Source organism: Oncorhynchus mykiss, chromosome 26, assembly GCF_013265735.2.
Source record: "Oncorhynchus mykiss isolate Arlee chromosome 26, USDA_OmykA_1.1, whole genome shotgun sequence".
Classification (NCBI taxonomy): Eukaryota; Metazoa; Chordata; class Actinopteri; order Salmoniformes; family Salmonidae; genus Oncorhynchus; species Oncorhynchus mykiss.
The window spans coordinates 29,069,514-29,089,103 of NC_048590.1; the positions used below are offsets into that span (position 1 = coordinate 29,069,514).

A 19,590-nucleotide genomic window follows, 5' to 3' on the forward strand; every position below is an offset into this window, starting at 1 on the left:
CCCTTCACCTCATGCTATTCTAATGCCTGACATACTCTGCATGCATCATTCTGATGCGTCTGTGTGTTTGGGAGTATGCTACTCTGTTAATGTGGTTACAGTGTGGAGGGCATTCATTAAATTCAATATAAAAGCACCTCTCGGAAAATAGGGCAGTAGGACACAATTCAGAGAATTAGATGCAATATGGTGACGGCAAGCACCTCATTTTTTATAGTACACAACAATTACTAGTCGATCCCCAAGTTTAATTTGAATGTATGCAGTGGGGAGAACAAGTATTTGATAACCTGCAAAATCGGCAGTGTTTCCTACTTCCAAAGCATGTAGAGGTCTGTAATTTTTATCATAGGTACACTTCAACTGTGAGAGACGCAATCTAAAACAAAAAATCCAGAAAAATCACATTGTATGATTTTTAAGTAATTAATTAGCATTTTATTGCATGACATACTATAAGTATTTGATACATCAGAAAATAAGAACTTAATATTTGGTACAGAAACCTTTGTTTGCAATTACAGAGATCATACGTTTCCTGTAGTTCTTGACCAGGTTTGCACACACTGCAGCAGGGATTTTGTCCCACTCCTCCATACAGACCTTCTCCAGATCCTTCAGGTTTCGGGGCTGTCGCTGGGCAATACAGACTTTCAGCTCCCTCCAAATTTTTTTTATTGGGTTCAGGTCTGGAGACTGGCTAGGCCACTCCAGGACCTTGAGATGCTTCTTACGGAGCCACTCCTTAGTTGCCCTGGCTGTGTGTTTCAGGTCGTTGTCATACTGGAAGACCCAGCCACGACCCATCTTCAATGCTCTTACAGAGGGAAGGAGGTTGTTGGCCAAGATCTCGCGATACATGGCCCCATCCATCCTCCCCTCAATACGGTGCAGTCGTCCTGTCCAATTTGCAGAAAGCATCCCCAAAGAATGATGTTTCCATCTCCATGCTTGGGATGGTGTTCTTGGGGTTGTACTCATCCTTCTTCTTCCTACAAACACGGCGAGTGGAGTTTAGACCAAAAAGCTCTATTTTTGTCTCATCAGACCACATGACCTTCTCCCATTCCTCCTCTGGATCATCCAGATGGTCATTGGCAAACTTCAGACGGGCCTGGACATGCGCTGGCTTGAGCAGGGGGACCTTGCGTGCGCTGCAGGATTTTAATCCATGACGGCGTAGTGTGTTACTAATGGTTTTCTTTGAGACTGTGGTCCCAGCTCTCTTCAGGTCATTGACCAGGTCCTGCCGTGTAGTTCTGGGCTGATCCCTCACCTTCCTCATGATCATTGATGCCCCACGAGGTGAGATCTTGCATGGAGCCCCAGGCCGAGGGTGATTGACCGTCATCTTGAACTTCTTCCATTTTCTAATAATTGCGCCAACAGTTGTTGCCTTCTCACCAAGCTGCTTGTCTATTGTCCTGTAGCCCATCCCAGCCTTGTGCAGGTCTACAATTTTATCCCCGATGTCCTTACACAGCTCTCTAGTCTTGGCCATTGTGGAGAGGTTGGAGTCTGTTTGGTTGAGTGTGTGGACAGGTGTCTTTTATACAGGTAACGAGTTCAAACAGGTGCAGTTAATACAGGTAATGAGTGGAGAACAGGAGGGCTTCTTAAAGAAAAACTAACAGGTCTGTGAGAGCCAGAATTCTTACTAGTTGGTAGGTGATCAAATACTTATGTCATGCAATAACATGCAAATGAATTACTTAAAAATCATACAATGAGATTTTCTGGATTTTTGTTTTAGATTCCGTCTCTCACAGTTGAAGTGTACCTATGATAAAAATCACAGACCTCTACATGCTTTGGAAGTAGGAAAACCTGCAAAATCGGCAGTGTATCAAATACTTGTTCTCCCCACTGTAGCTGAAGAGTTTATAGCTGCTATTCAGGTAAAGTATTTGGAGGACCACAGTTAATGATTTGGATTTATATAGCTTTATTGAAGTATATTGTTTGTGAATGTAAAATCGCAAGTTGGGGCATCTGCAAGGCCCGTCTCTCTCAACCTGAACTGAGATGGGTGCAGGTATTTCGATATCCTGATCTCGCTCCAGTCTCTTCTCACACGCAATCAGGTATTTAACCCCATCAATCACATTTTGAACCAGCTGGACCTATATACAACACACAAACCCAGATAGCATTATCTTTCAACACTCTCTACAACGGCCTATTAAAGCTGAATATTATGATTGTCACTTGTGCATTCTATTCTGTGATCAAGTGATGCAGTGTCTTACCTCTGACTCACCCAGTCTGGTCAGATTAGAGATGTCAAAGGTTGTGCCCACAGCTGCGGCGTCCACGCCACCCATACCTCGCTTCTGCAGAAGCAGGTTGTCCAGTATCTTCTGAAAACAAGCATCCCAGTAAAAAACAAACAGAAAAACAGAGCATTTAGGATCCTGGAATTTGAGAAGGACAGCTAAGCACAGAGATCCCCTGAGCAGTTTCTTCAGATGACTGTTCATGTGTCAACCCATAGGTGAGTGATGTGGTAAGGGCCAGACCTTGCTGAGACGAGGCAGGTTGACCTGAGTCCAGTGCCCAGGTTGGAGGGGCAGGTGAGGATGTAACCCAGCCTCTTGCTCCACATGAACTCCCAGCCCTTCTCCATGATCAACCTCTCCACCTGGTGGTGATGACAACAGCTCATTAAAAGAAAACAAAGTATGAAAGGTTTGTCACTTAAGACACAGTTAACATGTGGGTGTAGGCAATGAATCCAATCACTGATTATGCTGGGCTCACCTCCTTGAGTCCCCTGTAGAACCTCTCAAACACCCTCTTCATGTCACTGCCCTTCTCCATCCAGATGATCAGGGTGTGGTCCTCCTCATTGATCCACAACAGGAAGTTCTCCTGGTTGTTGTGCCTTTCCAGACCAACGGGTTATCTCCATATGTTTCAGCGCCTATAAAATGCTTTCTATTGTTTGGTTTTAGAGTTCTGCTTTTATCAAACCATTATACTTAACAAATGCCCTGTACATCTAGCCAATCCCTTGCCATTCCTGCACAGGTTAAGATCGGGGATACTGGTATATCAAACAGGAAGTGATCCCGTGAACTCCAAAAACAAGTGCTAGGCATCTCAGTGATAGAATAAGGAAATGAAACAAATAAAAACAATTTTCCAACGCAATGTGTGGTGCAGAGTGTGTTTTCCTCATATCAATGAGCAGCTGCTGCTCCTAGTCAGTCATCTGTCCTGTCCCTTGAGTTCCCCCTGCAGGCTGTTGAGGGTGTCCACCACCAGCTCCACCTCCCGGCACGCCGCCCAGCAACAGGCAGAGGGCAGGCTCAGATGCTCAGGCCCTTCCACGCAATGACGACACGTAGCACTCATCAAACTGACCTGCCCGGTTCTGATAAGAGACTATGGTAAGTACTGGCTCACTTGAACAGTTCAGAATGTAGATATGTAGGTCTGGTACCTAGTCAACTGGGTGGTTGATGCAATGACATTTCTATACTTATATCCATGGACATTCCGATCATTCTGTACATTGCTGGCATCCAGGTCTGTGGGGAGAGATTGTGTATAAATGTATGGCCTTAAATAAATGAAACTTTCGTAACCAACAGCAATCACAAAGCAAGGGCTTCTGTGTTATTCTTTCCTTTCAATACTTCTCTCTACACACAAAAAGGGGGAATATTGGGAGACTCTGCTATTAAGAGTCTGCAGAGCACATGCCTTTACTTCAAGGCAGAATTAAAAACTGCAGTTGATCCCCTTTCATCTAGGTTTTATCTGTATAACACATTTATAAGGAATGGGTGACGCTCCAATATGTGTAGTAGCTTTAGAATATATTTTTCACAGTGACCGCCATTAGATTTTTTTTTAAATGCCAGAAAGATTTAAAAGTTCCAGAAAGATAGGTAGTAGGCATAACAATTCACTGTGAAAAGACACGGACCACACAGGCCGTTGTGATCCATCCCGATAGGACTCCTCGTCTCCGGCTACCATGCCAACAGTCTTTATGAAGGGGTGCCCAGGGTTGTCCAATCCTGTCTGGATAACATTGTCCATAGGCAAGGGAAGGTATGATGTGACTGGCCTTGCAGTTGTTGTGTTTGAGTAAATCAGGGAACTCTGAACTGTGAGAGAAATTGAAGGTTGGTCACACTATTGAAATAAGTACAGACAAAAAGGGGGTACAGTGATAGCACACCCCTAACGAATGAATAGGTGATGGAGGCTGTGGACACTGGGATCTGTCCCTGTCTGTCTGGGATAACCCGGCATGGTACAACCTCCTGATTTGAGCTCCTGTGGTGACATGCTCTCTGTTCAGAAAATAATCCTGCTGTAGCAAATGCCCATACTCCACTAAGAGACAGGACTCCTATGTTGCACTTCCGAGAGGACAACAGCTTGAAGAAACATGAGGAGATTGCGTTACTGATACTAGCTGCTGTCCCCTTGATCCCTCATGAAAAGTACTACTGAATTACTCATCCCTACTACTCAAGAGCTACATTAAACCTACTGGTTTTACTACTTGATTGCTATTGAGATGTGTAGTAAACCAGTAGTGATTTATGTAGTAATTTAAGTACCGGTAATAATGAGTGATACATTGGGATGTTTCACTACATATTTCCTACTCAAATCACTACATAAATCTCCCTTAATGACTACTGTGCAGCTACTGAGCTTTTGGGTATCTACTACTTAAAATCTACACATACCCACATAATTCCTACATGTTCACTATTGGATTACCACACAACGCCTACACATTACTGATGTATGCCTACTCAATCCCTATTTAATTACTACTGCCAGTGCCATCTGTGTGTGTAGTGTCGTGTCACTACTGAATTGCTTCTGATCCTTTTTAATTTCCTACATAAACCCTTTAGAATTACTATTGAAAACATTCACTACCGTTTATCTATTTAAAATCACTACTGACATCTTCTTGTTTCACTACTGTCACTACTAGACTAGTGCACGTTATTGCACTTTTTATTATTATTACATGAATTACATATTAAATTGCATATTTATACATTTTTGTTAAACCCTTTGGGGTCTTTGACTTAACTATCTTCAGATCCTCTTTTTTGTTGCAGTCACATTTCTCCACCACGTGACTTTTAGAAAATAAAGATATGCAGCAGTAAAATGTAGGCATTGTGTATTAATACAATTATAAGCCATTATTTGTCATCTGCTAACATAGGTCACATAAGACAACAAAGAAAAACATTTGATAAACAATGTTAAATCTTACCAACAATGGCCTCCAGTCTTTTTATGTCGAGGGCCTCCTTGGCAACATGTCAAAAGAGGTAAGTAGAATGGATAAGTACACCAATATGAAAATACTGTACATTTGCATACAAACACACTTATTAGGTATCATGAGGCTGCATACTGTAGCTACATTTCAATGGTGCTAGCAAAGAGCTAGGATAAACTCAATTACATCTCTATGACAACGGCTAACGCCTAAGACCGTTTTGGCTAGCAATCTTTTTGATGTGGTGAAAAGTTAAATCAACGACTAAACAACGACGTGAAAGTATTCATAAATCACGATGGAAAGATAATTTACAGATGGTACCAGCATAAGGGCTATAAAAGCCAGGATGATGAAGGATGGAAGATGATTACATTCGGGATTGTCAAAAACAGTAACGTTAGCTATCTGACAACAACCAAATACTTCCTGTTAGGTATTTTTCTGCGATCGCGAAAAGCCAGTGTAATCTGACTGTACTGTTGTGACACTTATTTAATACCAACATCAAGTTGTAAAAGCTCTACCTGATTACTAATGAAAAGCTGTGTAGTAAAGCTGTAGTGTTTTGACTACTTATTTACTAACAACATCAAGTAGTAAAACACGATTACTACTTGAAACACTGGCTTTCCTACTGAACTCTACAGCAGTGCATGAACTACACATTCACTTCCCAATCCCTACAAGTCCCTACATAGTCACTTCTACAACAAGCATAGGTTTTGTATAGTAATTCCATAGTACTTTTTCATGAGGGATTCAACTGTATCAAACACCATAACATATCAGAAAGTCTACAGTAATGTTAGCTAACTTCCTTTTCACACTATGATGAGTGTTTAGGTCATATATTAGGCCTATTGTCCCTCCATCAGTAAATTCATATGATAGGTAATTTAAGGTATGTTGTCCTACCTAACTAGCCTCTTGACTGGAGGACTATACGTATTAATCTAATAACACAGGCTGGTTAGCTAACCTAGATAGCTAGCAAGACTGGTTCGCATCAAATAGCGAATGTTGGGTTGTTGGATCAAATTTATTTATATAGCCCTTCTTCCATCAGCTGATATATCAAAGTGCTGTACATAAACCCAGCCTAAAACCCCAAACAGCAAGCAATGCAGGTGTAGAAGCACGGTGGCTAGGAAAAACTCCCTAGAAAGGCCAAAACCGAGGAAGAAACCTAGAGAGGAACCAGGCTATGAGTGGCCAGTCCTCTTCTGGCTGTGCCGGGTGGAGATTATAACAGAACATGGCCAAGATGTTCAAATGTTCATAAATGACCAGCATGGTCAAATAATAGTAATCACGGTGAACGGGTCAGGGTTCCATAGCAGTGAACGGGTCAGGGTTCCATAGTTCTGCCGCAGGCAGAACAGTTGAAACTGGAGCAGCAGCAAGGCCAGGTGGACTGGGGACAACAAGGAGTCATCATGCCTGGTAGTCCTGAGGCATGGTCCTAGGGCTCAGGTCCTCCGAGAGAGAGAAAGAGAGAATTAGAGAGAGCATACTTAAATTCACACAGGACACCGGATAAGACAGGAGAAACACCCCAGATATAACAGACTGACCCTAGCCCCCCGACACAAACTACTGCAGCATAAATACTGGAGGCTGAGACAGGAGGGGTCAGGAGACACTGTGTCCCCATCCGATGATACCCCCGGACAGGGCCAAACCGGCAGGATATAACCCCACCCACTTTGCCAAAGCACAGCCCCTACATCACTAGAGGGATATCTTCAACCACCAACTTACCATCCTGAGACAAGGCCGAGTATAGCCAACAAAGATCTCCGCCACGGCACAACCCAAAGGGGGCGCCAACCCAGAAAAGAAGACCACATCAGTGACTCAACCCACTCAAGGGACGCACCCCTCCTAGGGACAGCATGGAAGAGCACCAGTAAGTCAGTGACTCAGCCCCTGTAATAGGGTTAGAGGCAGAGAATCCCAGTGTAGAGAGGGGAACCGGCCAGGCAGAGACAGCAAGGGCGGTTCGTTGCGCCAGAGCCTTTCCGTTCACCTTCACACTCCTGGGCCAGACTGGACCTACTGAAGAGATGAGTCTTCAATAAAGACTTAAAGGTTGAGACCGAGTCTGCGTCTCTCACATGGGTAGGCAGACCATTCCATTAAAAACGGAGCTCTATAGGAGAAAGCCCTGCCTCCAGCTGTTTGTTTAGAAATTCTAGGGACAATTAGGAGGCTTGCGTCTTGTGACCGTAGCGTACGTGTAGGTATGTACGGCAGGACCAAATTGGAAAGATAGGTAGGAGCAAGCCCATGTAATGCTTTGTAGGTTAGCAATAAAACCTTGAAATCAGCCCTTGCCTTAACAGGAAGCCAGTGTAGGGAGGCTATCACTGGAGTAATATGATCACATTCTTTGGTTCTCGTCAGGATTCTAGCAGCCGTATTTAGCACTAACGGAAGTTTATTTAGTGCTTTATCCGGGTAGCCGGAAAGTAGAGCATTGCATTAGTCTAACCTAGAAGTAACAAAAGCATGGATACATTTTTCTGCATCATTTTTGGAAAGAACATTTCAGATTTTTTCAATGTTACGTAACTGGAAAAAAGCTGTCCTTGAAACAGTCTTGATATGTTTGTCAAAAGAGAGATCAGTGCCCCGAGTAACGCCGAGGTCCTTCACAGTTTTATTTGAGACGACTGTACAACCATCAAGATTAATTGTCAGATTCAACAGAAGATCTCTTTGTTTCTTGGGACCTAGAACAAGCATCTCTGTTTTGTCTGAGTTTAAAAGTAGAAAGTTTGCAGCCATCCACTTCCTTATGCCTGAAACACAGGCTTTCAGCGAGGGCAATTTTGGGGCTTCACCATGTTTCATTGAAATGTACAGCTGTGTGTAATCCGCATAGCAGTGAAAGTTAACATTATGTTTTCGAATGACATCCCCAGGTAGAATATATAGTGAAAACAATAGTGGTCCTAAAACGGAACCTTGAGGAGCACTGCAATTTACAGTTTATTTGTCAGAGGACAAACCATTCACAGAGACAAACTGATATCTTTCCGACAGATAAGATCTAAACCAGGCCAGAACTTGTCCGTGTAGACCAATTTGGGTTTCCAATCTCTCCAAAAGAATGTGGTGATCGATGGTATCAAAAGCAGCACTAAGGTCTAGGAGCACAAGGACAGAGCCTCGGTCTGACACCATTAAAAGGTAATTTGCCACCTTCACAAGTGTCGCCTCAGTGCTATGATGGGGTCTAAAATAGAGGTCGACCGATTAATCGGAATGGCCGATTAATTAGGGCCAATTAAAAAATGTCATAACAAGCGGAAATCGGTATTTTTGGACACCGATTAAAAAAATATATAGTTTACACCTTTATTTAATATTTATTTAAATAGGCAAGTCAGTTAAGAACACATTCTTATTTTCAATGACGGCCTAGGAACGATGGGTTAACTGCCTTGTTCAGGGGCAGAACGACAGATTTTTACCTTGTCAGCTCGAGGATTCAATCTTGCAACCTTACCGTTAACTAGTCCAATGCTCTAACCACCAGATTACATTGCACTCCACGAGGAGCCTGCCTGTTACGCGAATGCAGTAAGCCAAGGTAAGTTGCTAGCTAGCATTAAACTTATCTTATAAAAAACAATCAATCAATCATAAATCACCAGTTAACTACACATGGTTGATGATATTACTAGTTTATCTAGCATGTCCTGCGTTGCATACAATCGATGCAGTGCGTATTTGTGAAAAAGGACTGTTGTTGCTCCAATGTGTACCTAACCATAAACATCAATGCCTTTCTTAAAATCAATACACAGAAGTATATATTTTTAAACCTGCATATTTTGCTAAAAGAAATCCAGGTTAGCAGGCAATATTAACGGGGCGGCAGTGTAGCCTAGTGGAAGGTTGCAAGTTCAAACCCCCGAGCTGACAAGGTACGAATCTGTCGTTCTGCCCCTGAACAGGCAGGGGCTGTTCCTAGGCCGTCATTGAAAATAAGAATTTGTTCTTAGCAGACTTGCCTAGTTAAATAAAGGTAAATAAATAAAAATTAACCAGGTGAAATTGTGTCACTTCTCTTGCGTTCATTGCACGCAGAGTCAGTGTATAGTCAACAGTTTGGGCCACCTAATTTTCCAGAATTTTACATAATTATGACATAACATTGAAGGTTGTGCAATGTAACAGGAATATTTAGACTTATGGATGCCACCCGTTAGATAAAATACGGAACGGTTCCGTATTTCACTGAAAAAATAAGCATCTTGTTTTCGAGGTGATAGTTTCCGGATTCGACCATATGAATGACCTAAGGCTCGTATTTCTGTGTGTTATGTTATAACTAAGTCTATGATTTGATAGAGCAGTCTGAGCGGTGGTAGGCACCAGCAGGCTCGTAAGCATTCATTCAAACAGCCCTTTCGTGCATTTTGCCAGCAGCTCTTCGCAATGCTTCAAGCATTGGGCTGTTTATGACTTCAAGCCTATCAACTCCTGAGATTAGGCTCGTGTAACCGATGTGAAATGGCTAGCTAGTTAGTGGGATGCGCGCTAATAGCGTTTCAAACATCACTCGCTCTGAGACTTGGAGTGGTTTTCCCCTTGCTCTGCATGGGTAACGCTGCTTTGAGGGTGGCTGTTGTCGATGTGTTCCTGGTTCGAGCCCAGGTAGGAGCGAGGAGAGGGACGGAAGCTATACTGTTACACTGGCAATGCTAAAGTGCCTATAAGAACATCCAATAGTCAAAGGTTAATGGAATTCAAATGGTATAGAGAGAAATAGTCCTATAATTTCTATAATAACTACAACCTAAAACTTCTTACCTGAGAATATTGAAGACTCATGTTAAAAGGAACCACCAGCTTTCATATTTTCTCATGTTCTGAGCAAGGAATTAAAACATTAGCTTTCTTACATGGCACATATTGCACTTTTACTTCTCCAACACTTTGCTTTTGCATTATTTAAACCAAATTGAACATGTTCCATTATTTATTTGAGGCTAAATAGATTTTATTGATGTATTATATTAAGTTAAAATAAGTGTTCATTCAGTATTGTTGTAACATAGGAGGGCCAAGCACAGGAAGCAGCTCTTTCAGTAGTTTAGTTGGAAAAGGGTCCAGTATGCAGCTTGAAGGTTTAGAGGCCATGATTATTTTCATCATTGTGTCAAGAGATATAGTACTAAAACACTTGAGTGTCTCCCTTGATCCTGGGTCCTGGCAGAGTTCAGGACAACTGAGCTTTGGAGGAATACCCAGGTTTAAAGAGGAGTCCGTAATTTGCTTTCTAATGATCATGATCTTTTCCTCAAAGAAGTTCATAAATGTATTACTGCTGAAGTGAAAGCCATCCTCTCTTGGGGGAATGCTGCTTTTTAGTTAGCTTTGCGACAGTATCAAAAATACATTTTGGATTGTTCTTATTTTCCTCAATTAAGTTGGAAAAATAGGATGATCGAGCAGCAGGGAGGGCTCTTCGATACTGCGTGGTACTGTCTTTCCAAGCTAGTTTGGGTGGGGCCATTTCCGTTCCAATTTTCTGGAAGCTTGCTTCAGAGCTCGGGAATTATCTGTATACCAGGGAGCTAGTTTCTTATGACAAATGTTTTTTAGTTTTTAGGGGTGCTACTGCATCTAGGGTATTGTGCAAGGTTAAATTGAGTTCCTCAGTTAGGTGGTTAACTGATTTTTGTCCTCTGACATTCTTGGGTAGGCAGAGGGCGTCTGGAAGGGCATCAAGGAATCTTTTGGTTGTCTGAGAATTTATAGCACGACTTTTGATGCTCCTTGGTTGGGGTCTGAGCAGATTATTTGTTGCGATTGCAAACATAATAAAATGGTGTTCCGATAGTCCAGGATTATGAGGAAAAACATTAAGATCCACAACATTTATTCCATGGGACAAAACTAGGTCCAGAGTATGACTGTGGCAGTGAGTAGGTCCGGAGACATGTTGGACAAAACCCACTGAGTCGATGATGGCTCCGAAAGCCTTTTGGAGGGTCTGTGGACCTTTCCATGTGAAGTCACCAAAAATGTGAATATTATCTGCTATGACTACAAGGTCCGATAGGAATTCAGAGAACTCAGTGAGGAACGCTGTATATGGCCTAGGTCTGTAAACAGTAGCTATAAAAAGTTATTGAGTAGGCTGCATAGATTTCGTGACTAAAAGCTCAAAAGATGAATTTTTTTTTTTTTTTTTTGTAAATTGAAATTTGCTATCGTAAATGTTACATGCTGACCAGACTGGACACGTTGCGTGCGCGAGAGTCGCAAAATAAATGTAGAAATCCATGTTATTTAATTATTGCACCCACACTGCTCGCACCACGATGCCCAGGGCTAAAATAGAAGTCCTTTCTATTTCTGATGCAGATCGCGCTGCAAGTCCTGCCTCTTCCATCTCCTCATTGGTTTATAGAAGCAGGTACCCACGTGCCATCTCCTCATTGGTTATACCCACGTGGGTGATTGAAAGACTAACTGTTTTGCCAATAGTTGTGGTAATATTATGAAAGTTTAGATGCAATCACCATATGAAAAAGCCTGGGAGGAGGAGAGATGACTAGAAATGATTCGGTTGGCCGTTTTATGTGTGGATTAATTGTCGGAGTAGAGGACCTTGTGCAGATCAGGTAAAATAACTCAACGTTTATATGCCTGGACAAATTAGCTAGCAACAGCAAGCTAGCTAAATAGGACAAATTAGCTAGCAAGTGCAAGATAACTAGCTAAATTGCCATACATGTTTAATGCTTTTCGACCTGTCCCCAAATGAATGTCATTGGTTCAGAGTTTGTTTTGATATTTTAACCTGCGTGTCGTGATCGCGTTTGGTGTAGGGGGACAAAATAAATGTATGCACAATGGCTCACGCTCGCAGCCGGTTTGGGTTCAGTGTTAGCGACACCTCCGCCTTTGCGGGAGATATGGTCACTAGTGTAACCAGGAGGTGAGGCCTCATTTAACACAGTACATTCATCAGGCTTAAGCCATGTTTCAGTCAGGCCAATCACATCAATATTATGATCAGTGATTAGTTAATTGACTATAACTGCCTTGGAAGTGAGGGATCTAACATTAAGTAGCCCTATTTTGAGATGTGAGGTATCACAATCTCTTTCAATAATGGCAGGAATGGAGGAGGTCTTTATTCTAGTGAGATTGCTAAGGCGAACACCGCCATGTTAGTTTTTCCCGCCCTAGGTCGAGGCACAGACACGGTCTTGTGAGGATTCTGTGTTATGCACTATAGCCCGTTACCATATATGTGATTGAATATTATCTGCTGTTGGCTTGTGTGGATGTATGTGTCATGCAACATAGCTGACTTGAGACATTGTTAACAGTTTCAGGGCCATGGGCCTTTCTCGTGATGGAAAAATACAGAATAACATAAAAACGGACACATAAAGAACATAGTGTCGGGAACAAACAGGCTTTTGTTAGATAACAGGAGCCAGGTGCGTGATAAGTGTATCGAGCATGGGTGCATAGATATTCTACACAACTACTGACCGCTGAAGCGCCTAGGGGGCTGGGACCAGCTCGGGCGCCAACAATCAACAATAGGCTGAGTGAGCTTAAACCACGCCCAGTCTCTACTCTGACAGGCCGGCTCGGAAGCAGGAACTACTTCTGTCAGAGTATATTATAATATCTTTGTCAGGAACAAGTCAGTTCTCTGTTTGCCCTGCGAGGTGTGACAGAGAGCCCATATATACGAAAATTGCATTTACCACTTATTGCTTAGCTAATAAAAAAATACATAGCATACAATGCGATGACTCATTGTCATATTTATCCTGATACCAGATTCGATTGACGCAGCCCTAACAGTCTCAATGGGGATAGCTGAGCTGACTACACTGACCGTGGTAGTGGCAGATTCCACTAAGCTGGCAGGCTGGCTAACAGCCTGCTGCCTGGCCTGCATTCTTATTTCCTTGTGGAGCTAGAGGAGTTAGAGCCCTGTCTATGTTCTAGATAAGATGAGAGCACCCCTCCAGCTAGGATGGAGTCCGTCACTCCTCAACAGGCCAGGCTTGGTCCTGTTTGTGGGTGAGTCCCAGAAAGAGGGCCAATTATCTACAAATGCTATCTTTTGGGAGGGGCAGAAAACAGTTTAACCAGCGATTGAGTTGTGAGACTCTGCTGTAGAGTTCATCACTTCCACTAACTGGGAGCAAGCCAGAGACAATTGCTCGATGCCGATACATCTTTCTAGCTGATTTGCACGCTGAAGCTATGTTACGCTTGGTGACCTCTGACGGTTTCATCCGAACATCGTTGGTGCCGACGTGGATAACAATATCCCTATACTCGCCAGTTTTAGCTTTAGCCAGCACCATCTTCAGATTAGCCTTAACGTCGGTAGCCCTGCCCCCTGGTAAACAGTGTATGATCGCTGGATGATTCGTTTTAAGTCTAATACTGCGGGTAATGGAGTCGCCAATGACTGGGGTTTTCAATTTGTTAGAGCTAATGGCGGGAGGCTTCGGCGTCTCAGACCCCGTAACGGGAGGTTTAGAGACCAGAGAAGGCTCGACCTCTGACTCTGTTTGCTGTTTAATGGGGAGAACCGTTGAAAGTTTGTCGGCTGAATGAGCGACACCGGTTGAGCATTCCTATAGCATTTCCATCCAGAAGCCATGAGAAAGTTGTCTGGCTGCGGTGACCATGCGAGGGGATTTATACTACCATCTGTACAGACGCGGTTTCATCCTATCCTCACCGTAATGCGATAGTTCTCCTGTATATTATGAGTACAGCGACCAATTAGAAGGCATCATGTTAATGTTACTACTTAGCTTCTGCTGTTGGAGGTCCTAACGAACCATGTCCAGATAAAGCGTCCAGAGTGAAAAAGTTGAATGAAAAAAAAGTTGAGTGGAGGAAAAACAAAAAATATAAAACTGTAATTAAAAAGTAAAAACCGTAAAGTTAGTAAGGTAAGCAACAAAACGCACAGCAGCACGTAAACAAGTCTGCAAGTTGTGACCGGAAATGAGACGTTCAAGTTGGTTTGATAGGTTTAACACTAAAATGGGATATTTAATTTAACATTCTAGAACACAACTGATCAAGGGGCGCTGAACGTAATCACTGCCAGTAGTCCAACCAGCCGCAAGATGGAGGTATTATTCCTAAAGGTTTTAGCTAAACTTTTATTTGAGTCGACCACTGACCAATGTTCGGTGGAAGATTAAAACATTTTTCAAAATTCATTTTCAATCTAACTACTAACAGGGTTGCAATTGTATTTAGCCTTGGATCAGACAAGCCAATGAAAGTGACCAGATTGAAAAGTATAATAATGTCGTTGATTGGCTGAGTAGGCTGGCGTAATTAAGCTACAGTTTGCACCAATGACCTGCATGTCACGCGGTAGGCTATTCAACAGCGTGTGTAGCATGATTACACGCTCCATCCTTTTGCAGCCATTAAATGGCAGTGAGCAGCTGTATACTTCAACAGAGCCAGGTGGGTTTTTGTCTGGGCAAAGGCAATTTAAAAGACTGGGGTGGAAGGGTTTGCTTCGTTTGAGTTCTTCTTGAAAGGCTCTTCAGCTCAGAGCTTTTGAAAACTAATTTGTAGTGGTTGTTTTAGGGTTGTGTGTGAGGGCCCTATTATTTAAAACCTAAACCATAATGTTATGCATATAGGCTATATTATAATGCATATCTGATGCTCATCAAAATGAAAACATCTGGTCTTTGCACTACCCCCCTAAAAAACAATTATTAACACTGTGCAGACAATATTTGTTATATATTATTCCAGCAGATGGCGCTATACTACTGTGTATATTACTCTTGAGCAGTAGGTGTGTCCAAATCCTGTGCATTTTCTCCTTGCCCTCGTTCGCCAATGACGTATTTCCTGAGGGGCTATGTGATGTGGACCCCTCAGCTGTTTTGAGAGGGTTCATACAATCATGTTTTATTTTGTAACCATTAACAATGTAGTATGGTAGTTGTAAGACTATATTCGATGAATTAGTATATCGAAGAAGACAGGGGATCATGCATAATGTAAACGGGAATTGGTAAGCCTACAGAATAAACCCTCCTAAGGCATTGGAAAGTTTCCTGATAATTGAGGCGCTCATGGGGTGTATTGTACTGGTGTACCTTCGTTCCTAGAAGAGGCCAGACTAGTTGCTTAGTGCGAGGAGTGTGCTTTGCCTGTCATCGGCATTGCCTTGTCCCTATCAACGGAGACACTCGGGCTGTAACTGTCTGTGTCCGCCAAAAGGGCATTACGAGCCTGGCTGTAATGTTAGCTGAAACATGACGCCGTCGACGTTGATCGCGGTTGTTGTTGTTCTGTGAGAGTGGGTTTGTGTGAAATTATATTCCGATCACCGTCCAAATCGGAAAGATCAGAGAAACAGAAGGCTGGGGATTAAACACGGGAAAAATTGTGTGAAGGAGCGCGTGCTCTGAGCGCCGCAGAATCGCAGTAGGCTACATTGTATCAAGTAGTTGTAGCTGATAACGCGATACAGTGTTGCTTTACTGAAATACCAGCGGGAGACGATTCAGGAACGTCTTGTATTCGAAGTTTATCGCCCAGCTGTATGCAGTTGTCAAGGACATTTGTGGTAAGTTGTCTTTTTTATAGCAATAATAAGCCATTTCTGCTATGAACCACAATTGTTGTCATAAAATATAATGAGACTTGAATGGTTTAATGACACGTGGGATAACTTTTTGAGACACGAGCAGAAGTTTTATTTTATAGCCTAAGTGGGCATGTTGACTCACTGGTATAACTGCCAAAAGAGGAGATATTCACTGTTTTGCGACCAACATTAAGAAAGACGTCTTGAAAGACTTTTTGATTTGAATTGTAGCTTGGCTCCTTATGATTTGAAGAAGGATCTATTCGGCGGAGTAAACGCTATTACTGTAGCTTTGCTACTGTATATGATTAATCATTTTTTCATGGTAATGTAATACTTGTGGCAGGGAATATTCATTATCTGCAAGCAACATACAATGGAGTGTTAGAGGAGCTCAAGACAAGAAGACCGTATATTGTAGAATGCTGTAAATGTAAAACCTTAGGACCTGGATATTTTTTTGTGGATTGTGATACAAATGTATTGTATTCATCACGTATTCAAGTGATTATCACCTTTAAGTGCCCCTGTCATGTCTCCGTGTTAGAGTGTGTGTCAAAGCACAGCAGTCCTCTCCCGGAGTTCCAATTCGCCTATGGGGAAAATGCAAATTCTACAAATAACCACTGGGCTCTGTGAAAGTTTGTTCCTGTTTGAGATTTCTTGACTTTCTAGCCATTCTTCATCTCCTGAGCCAGTGGCCATGTTTTGATTGCTAGTAGGGAGACCTGACACCTCTGGCAGGGGAAATGCTGAAGTATTCTAACCTTGGGCACTGCTCTGTGGTTTGCCAATGTTATCTCCTGTCAAGGGCAATAGCAGCATCACCACCCCCATCTGCAATTTGACTTACACTTTGTAGAATGTAATGTGTTTTCCATTTGGCCTTTGGTGACCCTTTTTAGATAATTTCAAGCAGAGTTATGAAATGTATGACTACTTGCTGATTTGGATTCACATTTGTCTGTTAACACTTGTGCAGCTTTATAATATTTGCTGCCAAACCTTGACGTATGGTATCATTTACTCTGCTAACACTTATGAGCACTGGCAGCAAAATGGCTGGTTTCCCACTTTTTCCTGCGAGCAGTAAAGTAGTTGAGCTTTTGTTATTCCACGGTGTATGGTTTTTATACTGACATTAAACTCCGGCTGAACGGTTGAGTGCCCAGATGAGGTCACTAGGGGCGGGTGTACTTTGAGCCATGCATGTCTGTGAAAGTTAAAGGGTGGCTTGGGGAAGGTGCACACCTCTGTCTGTGTGTGCTGCCTCCGCATCAGATCGGACTGCATCAGAATCACAACAACAACATTAGTCTGAAGCTCAAAGGTGAGCTGCATATTTTACAGCTTTTTCCCCCTTGAAAGTGTTAGTAATGTCATTTTGGAATGTCAGGTTCTTGTTTCTTGAGCTGTCAATCAGTGCATATTCCTGCTATTGTAACAGTGCGGTTCAGTTAAAATTGCCTTGTATTTGGTGGCTTTGGCCATGTGTTCTGTCAGAATAATACATCCGTTCTGAAAGCTGAAGTTGTTCCACCCGAGTTTGCATACGGGTACTTTTTGTTGAGTTTTGTAATTGTTTAGTGATGAAAAGATTCATCACCCCCTCTAAAATATAATGATGTTGCCGGCCAGTTCGACAGCAAAACAAGGCATTGCATAAAGTGGAAATGTTGCTGCTTGTTAGGTGGGTATGTTTTGTCGGGTCTATTGTAACAGCTGTAACAGAACACACTGCCTGGAGCACTGGACAGGGATTTGACCGCCACTCTGCCAATGGATTTCACATACCATAGTATTTCAACTAGGTCTTTGAAAGGTTCTCATTGAATGAAAACCTGGAATGCATCAAATGTTAATTCAGATAATTATTTTGTCTTGTTTGTAGCCTCTGTAATGTTTTGGTTCCTTTTGAGCTCAATAAACAAGTTGTTTTGCCAGAAGCTGAGCAGGTTTTAAGACAATGCTTAATCTGGACCTCTACATTAGAAGTTGACCGATTTTATGATTTTTCAACACCGATACCAATTATTGGAGGACCAAAAAAAGCCAATACCGATTAATCGGCTGATTTAAAAAAAAAAACAAAAAAAAAAAAAAAACACATGGTTTAAAATATATATATATGTATTTGTAATAGTGACAATTACAACAATACTGAATGAACACTTATTTTAACTTAATATAATACATAAATAAAATCAATTTAGTCTCAAATAAATAATGGAACATGTTCAATTTGGTTTAAATAATGCAAAAACACAGTGTTGGAGAAGAAAGTAAAAGTGCAATATGTGCCATGTAAGAAAGCTAACGTTTAAGTTCCTTGCTCAGAACATGAGAACATATGGTGGTTCCTTTTAACATGAGTCTTCAATATTCACAGGTAAGTTTTAGGTTGTAGTTATTAGAGGAATTATAGGACTATTTCTCTCTATACCATTTGTATTTCATATACCTTTGACTGTTAGATATTCTTATAGGCACTATAGTATTGCCAGCCCAATCTCGGGAGTTGATAGGCTTGAAGTCATAAACAGTGCTGTGCATCGGGAATAGCTGCTGGCAAACACAGGAAAGTGCTGTTTGAATGACTGCTTTCAAGCCTGCTGCTGCCTACCACCGCTCAGTCAGACTGCTCTATCAAATATAAGATCATAGACTTAATTATAATATAATAAACACACAGAAATACAAGCCTTGGTTTCCGGATTTGACCATATTAATGACCTATCATTTTGGAAACAACACACTTATTCTTTCAGTGAAATACGTGACTGTTCCGTATTTTGTCGAACCGGTGGCAACCCTAAGTCTAAATATTCCTGTTTCATTGCACAACCTTCAATGTTATGTCACAATTATGTATAATTCTGGAAAATTAATGATGGTCTTTGTTAGGAAGAAATGGTCTTCACACAGTTCGCAACGTGCCAAGCGGCCCAAACTACTGCATACACCCTGACGCGAATGAGCTTTTGTTAAATCATCACCCGTTTGGCGAAGTAGGCTGTGATTCAACAATAAATTAACAGGCACCGCATTGATTATATGCAACACAGGACAACCATGTGTAGTTAACTAGTGATTACGTTACGATTGATTGTTTTTTATAAGATAAGTTTAATGCTAGCTAGCAACTAACCTTGGCTCCTTGCTGCACTCGCGTAACAGGTGGTCAGCCTGCCACACAGTCTCCTCGTGGATTGCAATGTAATCGGCGTAATACCGATTTTGTTATGGAAACTTGAAATCGGCCCTAATTAATCGTCCATGCCTATTAATCGTTTGACTTCTACTCTGCATTGTGTCTTTAGCATTGCATATAATTCTGTAAGTGGATCATAAATCTTTGGGCACAAAGAAGTTTTGGTGTGCCCGAATAAATGTTTATTTTATGTAATGTTATTTGTGATGGAATTAGGATACTATAGTACAAATTTAAACATTTAGTTATGAGTCAGGAGGGATTTTTTGTCATCCCTATACATTTCTGAAAGGCGCAGTCAGAAGTAGTTTTATAGCTAGATCAGTATTGAAGCGATTTTAACTGTGCCATGCTACTTTGTACCTCTGCCTGCTATTTTTATCTTTAATGGGTTGAATCCTCCAGGATTGTTCACTCAGCTTCTCATTTAGCATATTCATGCCATGCAACACTATCTCTGCTTTGTTTCTG

At 41.9% G+C, this 19,590-nt stretch overlaps 1 protein-coding gene and 1 pseudogene across 5 annotated transcripts in view; one reads left to right on the top strand and one right to left on the bottom strand.

Annotated features, from left to right (window-relative positions):
- Positions 1–19: 19 nt before the first annotated feature.
- LOC110506106 lies at positions 20–3,956 on the bottom strand (annotated as a pseudogene).
- A 10,788-nt stretch (positions 3,957–14,744) lies between these two features.
- Positions 14,745–19,590, top strand: part of LOC110506586 (furin-1) — a 108,995-nt gene continuing 104,149 nt past the window's right edge. For 2 of the 5 annotated variants that reach the window (XM_021586313.2, XM_036964202.1), the window contains exon 1: positions 15,140–15,887. The gene's annotated coding sequence lies outside the window, so the exon portion shown is untranslated. Of the gene's footprint in view, positions 14,765–15,139; positions 15,888–15,936; positions 17,239–19,590 lie in introns of those variants that run through there. The other 3 variants (XM_036964201.1, XM_036964200.1, XM_021586312.2) reach the window with 3 other exon arrangements.